The sequence below is a fragment of the Capsicum annuum genome, chromosome 1 (assembly GCF_002878395.1).
Source record: "Capsicum annuum cultivar UCD-10X-F1 chromosome 1, UCD10Xv1.1, whole genome shotgun sequence".
NCBI lineage: Eukaryota > Viridiplantae > Streptophyta > Magnoliopsida > Solanales > Solanaceae > Capsicum > Capsicum annuum.
This window is the reverse complement of record NC_061111.1, coordinates 100558199-100567759: the sequence shown is the minus strand read 5'-3', so window position 1 is coordinate 100567759 and position 9561 is coordinate 100558199.

Below are 9561 nucleotides of genomic sequence, written 5' to 3'. Positions count from 1 at the left end.
ACCTTTAGAGTTAGAATCTTTAACCTGGGCCAAATAATAAAGACGTCCTTTTCAAAACCAACCTTCAAGTTCTAACATAGATATAATTATTTCCATTAATAGCTAGGAATTGAAACCATCCTCCCATCCCACAACCGATATCACCATGAAGCCTAAAGATAACCTTTTTATGAATTCAATAATCTAATGATAGACAGCACGAGTGCAACCAATTGATTCCCTGAATAACATTAAAATCCACCACATCCAAGTCAAACGATTTTACTATGACCTATTTATTACCAACAATCACCACACACCCCCATAGACTCTTTTAGCAACCAAAGAGTCATCTATCGAGGTAGAAATAGAAGAAGAAAAATGCCTAAATTAACCATGAGAACACATCCAAAATACACAACCATGAATGGGGCCATAAAAAGTAAAGGACCCCAAACCAAGTAAACCATACACACCATAAAGAAAGGAGTTTTCTACATATTAGTATCGGCACCAGAAGATGCCTCAAACTCCCGAGGGATAATAAGAACATTGAGATGATCCTGACCAATACCAAAACCCAAAGTAGCACCCCTTAGTACAAGAGTTAGAGAAGTAATAACTGATACCGAAGTAATAACTGATACCCTATTTTCCCAAGAAAGAATCCTTAAAGGACACTTCCATTGCAGGTGACCCAATTTACCATAACCAAAACACCAATTCCTTCCTCCTTGCAACAACCATGGTGCGGCCGACCGCAAAATCTATCAAGAAAATTAGATTACGAGGATTGGGCTCCACTGGGAAAACCAAAAGCTGCGACCCCTGACCGGGTCTGTGCCCCATGAGTTAGACTAGATCCATCTATATTTTTTTTTGAGTAAAATAAGTAATTTTCCACAACTTTAGATTAGTGAGAAAATATGATCCGAACTTTAAATGCCTTGCAGCCTCCTAATTATAAGGGTGGTGCACGCCACACCCATAAGGAAGACTCTATTCAACACGGCTTTATGGATACTCCATGACACTGAAACCTTAATCTCTGATACCAACTTAACATGAGCCAAACCAGGGCCTTATCATAATGGGGTTTCCCAAGCCAACAAAGATCGAGAACCGCCCCCATTACCCAACCTAACCACCAAATGCATATATTGAGTCGGTTGAATGCTAAACATATAACAAGATAACATATCTAACTATGTGGTAACTTTGGGATAAGTTTGTATTCGAGACCAACGCAACCAAGTCCAACCACCTAATAACCTACCAAACTAATGCAGAAACCATTAACCAATACCATGCTAATAAGCTAATATATGTATGCACACAAAATAATCCATACCCTACCCAAGTCCACAGTTGTCCATACAGAGACTTTAGACTAACCAAAGAGTACCTAGTCGGGACATGCCCCTGACCATAGCAAAAACCAAAGTCTATGAAAGATGAGAAATATGTAAAGTAAACCATGACATAAAATAGATGCCTTTCGAACTATGGAAGCTCACCACTTTAATCCAAGATTAACTGTCCCTAAATTCGATCACTAAGAAAGAGAAGTAAAATGGCTAGTTCCTGCATAGCATAGGTATACATCCGCCCAAATACAGGTTAGAGGGTGAACACTAGCATGCACTTAGGATAAGGATAAGATAATTCCATTTACAACACCAAGTAAAACCATCCATAATGCATACAACCAAACATATATATATCTATATCGGGAAGGAGAATTGGGTTTAGTATGCCATTAAAACCTTTACCTGGTTATGTAACTTTTCCTATCGTAAACTACCCATGAGCTATATGGGTTCAGCTTTCCCTGCTAAAAGGGCCTCAGTTTGTGAAGTCGCATGACCCGGGAAGAAAAACCTTGGATGACTAGTACATCCCCCAAAATATAGCGTAACATCATGCACACAGTCACTAAGACCAACCTCACATCAGCAAATATGAGTTTCCAATTTTGGTCCCCTTGGTACCTCCCCCTTCTACGACTTTGCTACACATCTCGCCATTATTGCCTAATTAAAACTATTGCCAAGCAACCAACCAATCTATTTACCCTTTATTAACCAAGGACATTTAGTTGAGGTATCATCATACAGACTATACTTGCAAGTACTATCTATAGCCAACCATATAGGTTTAAGGGGACTTCCAAGTGCCTTACCATTTACCATATTAAACCACTTGGGGGATTTTATGTACCCCATAAGCATAACCATTTTCATAGCCACTAAGGCTTTACCATTTAATCCTTCCAAACCATGTACACTATTTATACCATTTAAAACTATTTCCAAACAATTTTAGACCATGCCAAACATTTAAAGCATTTATATCATTTAAACCATTTAAACCATGCAAAGCCATCCAAATCCACTTAAGGTTCCATTACCAAACCAAACCATAAAAGAGTTCCAATGAACGTTCAATAATATAGTGAAAACATTCTTTGAGGCAGTTTATCAAACATGTTGAGGGCATACCCTTACCAAGACCAAAATCAATACATAAACTACCATAACTAGGGTTACTCAAGACCCATTTGTTAAACTATAATAAACCAATAACCACATATGCAAACCTTTACCAAAAACATGTAAAAATATTATTTAAACCAATACAAAACCACATGCATCTAGACCCGTAGAATATATTTCAAAAACCGCCATTCATGATCCATAAATCAATGTTTAAAAATAATACATATGCCTTTAGTTGGAACTAACAATAAGGAAGGAACACATGCCTTATACATGAAGATTCATGAAAGAAATCTTGACCTTTTAGCCCTTTGAAGAACATATAAAGATCCCTAGCATTGAATCTTCAATAGTGAGTTTGTGAGAGAATTTGAAGTGTTTTAATCCTTTAACAAATGTTATACAAGGATACCAAGGATTATATATTATGAGGACATAAGGGTTTTGAAGTAGGAAATGTCTGGACTACCCTTAACTTAAAATTAAAAACAAGCCACGTCCAGGGGTACGACTCATCTATACCATCCATATCCTAGGGTACGAGTGGTACCCCAACTTATACCTAAGACCATGCCAAGACCCTACCTACTGGTATCTATGTGACTTATACCTTCCTACTCGTACCTTAAGGGTATGAGTGGTACACTCTATCATACCCACCAACCTTACCATGGGTAGATTCCACAAGACCAACACAATTATGCACTATACGACTTGCCTTACACTACTCGTATTCTCCTATATGGTTTGTATCCCAGTGAGTTATATCTGGGTAGTAGCTAAGCCAACCATACTGCCTGAGGTATGAGTGAACCCTTAAGCCATCCCACAAGTCGTATTCAATGGTATGAATAGTACCCTTGAGTCGTATCAAGTCCAATGAGTCTAAAACTAAGGAAATTTTGCTAAGTTCAAATTCCCAGGGTGTTATACTAGGCAAAACATCAAAGGCTAGACACTAGACAATATACAACTGGACCCTTTACTTCTTGTTACCTCAATATATGACTCATATGAAGTCTTCTCATACCTTGGAAAAAACTTGACAACCATCTGTACTGCCCAGAGTCTGTACCCTAGATGCTACACAATGTTCACAATCCCAAAGGACCATAAGCTAACCCATACTGGTACATGGAACAATAACTATGTAATAAATACTATAATTATCATAGAAATAGGCAGAAATATATGCCATAAGGTTCAATACTAAAAATAATACTGGATACGGTATCACAATACCCAAACTAAACATCAATACTGAAAACTAAAAAACTGTATGGACTATACTCTAGTTTGGAAAGCCTCTAAACTGTGGAGTTGATGGGACAAGCCCCCAACTAACTTCGTCTGCTGAAATAAAACTAAATTACTATAAATAATAAGTATGTCCTCTAACTATGAGGACTCACCACTACTCTAAAAGCTGAGAATCTAAACTGCTAAGGGTGCTCTAAAGCTCGTGCATTTGAACCTATGATATAAGACATCATAGTGCAAAGAAAAGTGTGCTTCAATACTTTGAATATACTGGTATGCTCAGTGAGATAGGATTAAATGCATGGGTTCATATGCATGCACAATAATAACTGAATAACATGAGTATGACTGAGTAAGAGTACATGCATGAATACATAAACTGTAACTGAGATCGTGATAATACTGAGTACTGAATCTGAATACTGGTAACCGATATCAGAGTTTGAAGATACTATATTATTGATTATTTGAATGAATGTATCTGATAGTTCTAAATACTGTGGAACCATACTGAGTTTTGTACAAAGCTGAGTAACTATGTCTGATAGTCCTGAATCTATAGAACTAAATTGAGTTCTATTCTAAGACTGAGACTGGAACTGAGACTGTAACTAAGACTGTGGGAGGTAATCATCTAACCGACATGCCTCTTATCTAACTAATTTATGGTCCAACCTGTAACCCCAGTTGGAAGGGTTTCAATACTATGCCATGGGTAAAGATAAGCTATGAGTTAGCCCTCTATTACATGAAGCTCTTCCATCAACCCTCGCTGGTACAAAAACTCAAATAAGATATATCGACCCTAGTCTCGTAGGGATATATCTCAACCTATGCTGGCTACGTAGTTTTGGAATGCAAGGATTGCTCCTAAGGATTTCACCCTCTACTGGCAGGTGAGTCCCAATCCTTGGGTTCACTCGGTGCTAAATCCTACTCCTAACTGAGTAGACACTGGATTGAATTCTAGACTGTACTAGGCTGAACTGAACTATTTACTAATCGTACTGTATAACTGAACTGAGCTGATTTTACTAAACTGAACTGGACTGATTCTGAGTTCTCTGAGTACTGAACTGATTACTAACTGAATAATGTGAACGACTGAGTTTACTAAGTTCTAAACTGGATACTACTGTGTTCTAAACTGAATACTGAACTGAGACTGATTATTGAGTACTACTAAATTTTCCTGAGTCCTATAATTGACTGAGAGTACTACTGATCGTAACATGACTTAGATTATTCTATAACTGACACTGGCCTAGGTAAACAGCTAAATTGTTGGGTATAAATACCCCCAGGGCTCGATAGCATGAAAATTAGATAATAGCATAGTCATAAAAGTCATAACAATGCATACTAGTCCATAGTTCATTCATAGAGACATTTAAGGTGTGTTTGGTATGATGGAAAATATTTTCCATGGAAAATGTTTTCTTGGAAAATGTTTTCCTGGAAAATTAGTTAGTTTTCTACTTATTTTCTCATGTTTGATTGGTGAGTGGAAAATATTTTCCGAAAAATATTTTATGGTTTTTGGTTGGTAAGTAGAGACTATTTTTTAGAAAAATATTTCCTAGTGTTTGATTGGTGAGTGAAAAAACATTTTTTTAGAAAATACTACTAACTATTAACTAGTATATCAGTGCCTCTAGCAACTCAACAATTTGTAAGAACTAATTTAAGCATAACAAATAATATCAATATCACATACTAAAATATTACAATCACTAAATTTAAGCATTTATTAATTAGCAAATATAGGAGACACTTTTCACTATTTTGTCAGGACAATCTCAAGATACTACAATCAATATAAATATAATGAAACGATAAGCTTATTCAACCTCGTGAAACAAGTTACATTGATGACAAAATGAAATATGCAATTAACAAAAGTAACATAGGTAAGTCTTCCTCTATACATATGAAAATAACAATGCATTCAACGAACATTGGAAATGAGAAAAATTTGGGCTTCACTATTTTTAATTTCAAGCAGTGAAAAATTAAAGCAAAGCACAGTGAAAAATATTTCCGAGTAATGTAAATTTTGAGAAATGTGAATTTTTTTGATTCATGTGAATATAAGTATTGTTGGGGTGGGTTCATAAGTCACATTTGTTATTTTCTGGAAAATGACTTCCCTTGGCCCTTGAGGAAAGTCATTTTCCCTCAAATTGAGGAAAATGAGTTTTTATGAAAAGTGTTTTCCAAACATTTTATTGCAACCAAACAAGCGAAAATAGGAAAACATTTTCCAGAAAACATTTTCCAATATACCAAACACACCCTAACTCAAACACTTGTAATGCGTTAACTTGTACATGAATGGGGAATAAATGTTAGCATGCTATAATTTCATTATTCAACTCTCATGGACAATTTATCAAACACTTTGTGAGCATACATATTCATATAACACTAAACAACAAGTAGACATCGTCAAATCCCCATTGACAATTTCAAGGGTTTTACATGAATCCTTATGATATTACGTACATATCAATTAACCCAACATGAAACGTATCATAAAACATGGATTAGAATCCGAATTAATCATTATAAACATGAACATAATCAAACCCAACATGGAATTCATGAAATCCATAAACTTGATGTTTAAAAATAGTGTCTTGGAATCCAAGTGTGGAAGTGACCCTTGGATGAACACTTCACATACCTTAGTGCCTAGAATTTCTGAAAGTTAATGGTGGAACCTTGAGTTCTTGATTTGTAATTAAAGCTTCTAGGTTTTTGTTCTTAAGCAAATTTGAGAAAGAAAAAGTTTATTTGCTCCCTAAGATAATTAATTTCATGTTTTGGGGGCTGAAGGTTGAGGAAAAAAGACCTAAATACCCCCAAGGACGTGGTATTTTAATGAATGAAAATAGTACCATCAACGTACAGACCGATGCGCTGCATCATTGGTATGGATGCAATAGCCAACGTGTCGCGTTGAGTCTGTGTTGACTCACTGGAAATTGGCGCTGGAAGCTTGTGAAAACATCTATCAATGTGATAGTAGATACGGCGCGCCAAGATCGCATTGATCCACTATTTTAGGATTCCAAAGGAGCTTCAAACAAATTCTGAAAAATCAAAATTTGTCCGAAAACACTATGATATTCTTGATCATGAATCAACCTAGATATCAATATTTAAGGAATGTAAAGGTCGCGAAATAAGATTGCCTACTTTCGAAGGCTAAAATAACACTAAGTCTGAATACTTAGCTAGAATTTTCTAAGTCTGGTACCCCTTAACAAACTTAAAAGACTGAATTAAGCTAAGAATTTTGCGGGGTCTTACATTATCTCCCCCTTGGGAACATTCGTCCTTGAATTAGACTGACTAAGTGGAGAATACTAGTAGACTGAACTTACTTACTGAACTTGAAAATCTGAAACATGATTATCTGATTGTCATTACTGACATACTAAATTTCATACTGAACATGCATATCCGATGCATGAGGACATAGCTGAACATGATTCATGAATGCTTAATTAGGTATACTGATAAGCTGATTTTCTCAAATTGGACATGCATATCTGATGCATGAATGCATAACTGAACTGACTCATGAACATATGACTGATTGTGCAATGGTAACTGATACAAAGTTTGTAACTAAAATCGGAACATGAAACTAAATGAGTTCAAGGAAAACAATTACTTGAACTGAAAAATACTGATGAACTCAAGATCATTTTCGGTTTACGTATGAATGGGAACATGAGAACATGAGAACATGACTGAGACTGGAATGTGGTACATGAACTGAATATCGTGCAGTGAACTGTGCCCCTTGAATACGTGGCTTTCAACTAAGATTGGAACTTTGAGGGTTAACTTATAAGTACCCACTACTCCAAACTGGATTTGTTACATAAAGAGAACTAGAAGGTTTAGGACATGAAAGATCGGGGTTATAGCGCATCTCCCCCTTGGGACATTATGTCCCTCGAAGAATGCTAACTTGGCTGAGATACTGAGGAAAACTTGGGTTAGACATAAGGCACCTACGAACTGAATCATGATTGAATATCTAGGATATGAAATTGAGACATAATACATGAACTAAGCTGAATATGCACTACCTGATTGGTCCATCTTGGAATAATTTAATTCACGAGATATTTAGACAGAGCGACTAGATGGAAAGGTGGAAACCACACCACACGAACTTGTCTATCTGACTGCTAATATTGAATTACTTGATTTAAGGACTAACTTATACTGAAAACTTATTCTCAACTATACTTTCCACCTTAGTACGACACTTCACCTGGGATTACTTAAAAATATTCACATGGGGGCTGTGCATGAATGTATAAGCATACTAACTTATTTGATTAACTAGATAACTGATAGCTAAATATTGGTCATGTAAGACTGAACTATACTTAGTCTGAATAACGGGACTGAAACTGTAGAGTGTCATGTACACGAGGTAAGGACTGACTGGGTAACATGAGATAACTGAGCATGAATTCATGAAAAAGAAAATATATATTATTTGAGAATGCAAGAACAAACGTATAACAAAATTCTAAAATATTTTGTAAACTGAGGTACTGAAATACTGATAACTGAATAACTGATAACTGTACACTATAGTCAATCAAACTGGAAACTGAACTGAGTTTCTGATCTGATTGCTCAACTGAAACTGGGACGGAGACTGATACTATAACTAAGACTGTAATTAAGACTATAATTGATACGGTAACTGTGACTACATATACTATAAGGCATGAGTGCAGAAGTCATGAGCTGCATGACCTGAGTTTGGAGTTCATGATTTCACGAAATATAATTCGTACTGCTGAGTGAACTGGAGCTCCTCATACTAGGAACTGGAAACACATACAACTCTATGGAAAGTGTGTGAATATAAGTTGTGTTCATGGAGCTGAGACATAAAGCATGTATAGGTATCGTGATGACTGAATTATAAGCTTTGAACTGAGGTAAAAACGGGTTGGGCATTATTCCCACCCATTACTTTTTTGGACATACTAATATTACTACTGAAGTCTGGAAACCTGACTTCCTGAGATATCATAACCGAATAGTTCTTGTATACCCACTGGGCTATGATAGAATGACTCATTGGGGTGGAGACTGAGAAAAGTTTTGTTAATATATGGTCTGACCTTAAAGTTAACTGCTATACAAAGAGTTACAAAGGATAGAGAAACTCCTGGATCTGACGAGACATATATATATAAATGAGAGGTCTATAATGTACCAGTTATTGTATTAGGGGAACTTTTCCAATCTTGCCTGGACTGAAGTGCATAAAGCCTATTTGGGCGCTGCCCACTGGAGGCACTGGAAGTGGCACCCTGCTGATTCGGGTTGCCGAACTGAGCTGAAGGACGACTGTGCTGACTTCGTAGACCAGCCTTAGGATTGTCTCAAATTGTATGACTTGACTCGCCATATCCAAAATGTGCATCACTGCCGGCTCTACATATACCCTTATGATTCTTACCACATTCCTCGCAAAGCGGATTAGTACGAACATCGCTTGCACTACTCTGGGTTTTGGTGCCTAGCGCCCTATTATGACTTTCATTCCCAAACCGTGGTACTAGTGTACTAGTTGAAGATGGAACTAGGGATGAAAACATCTGACTAAACCAAGAACAGTTACCACGTTCTGACCTTGGCTGGGAAAAACTAAAGCTACCCATTCTGGCTCTCTTATTTTTTCTCTCCTTCTTAAGTTTCTGTTCTTCAATCTATTGAGCATGAACCATAAGCCTAGATATGTCCATCTACCTAATCAACATCCTAGTCCTGTACTCCT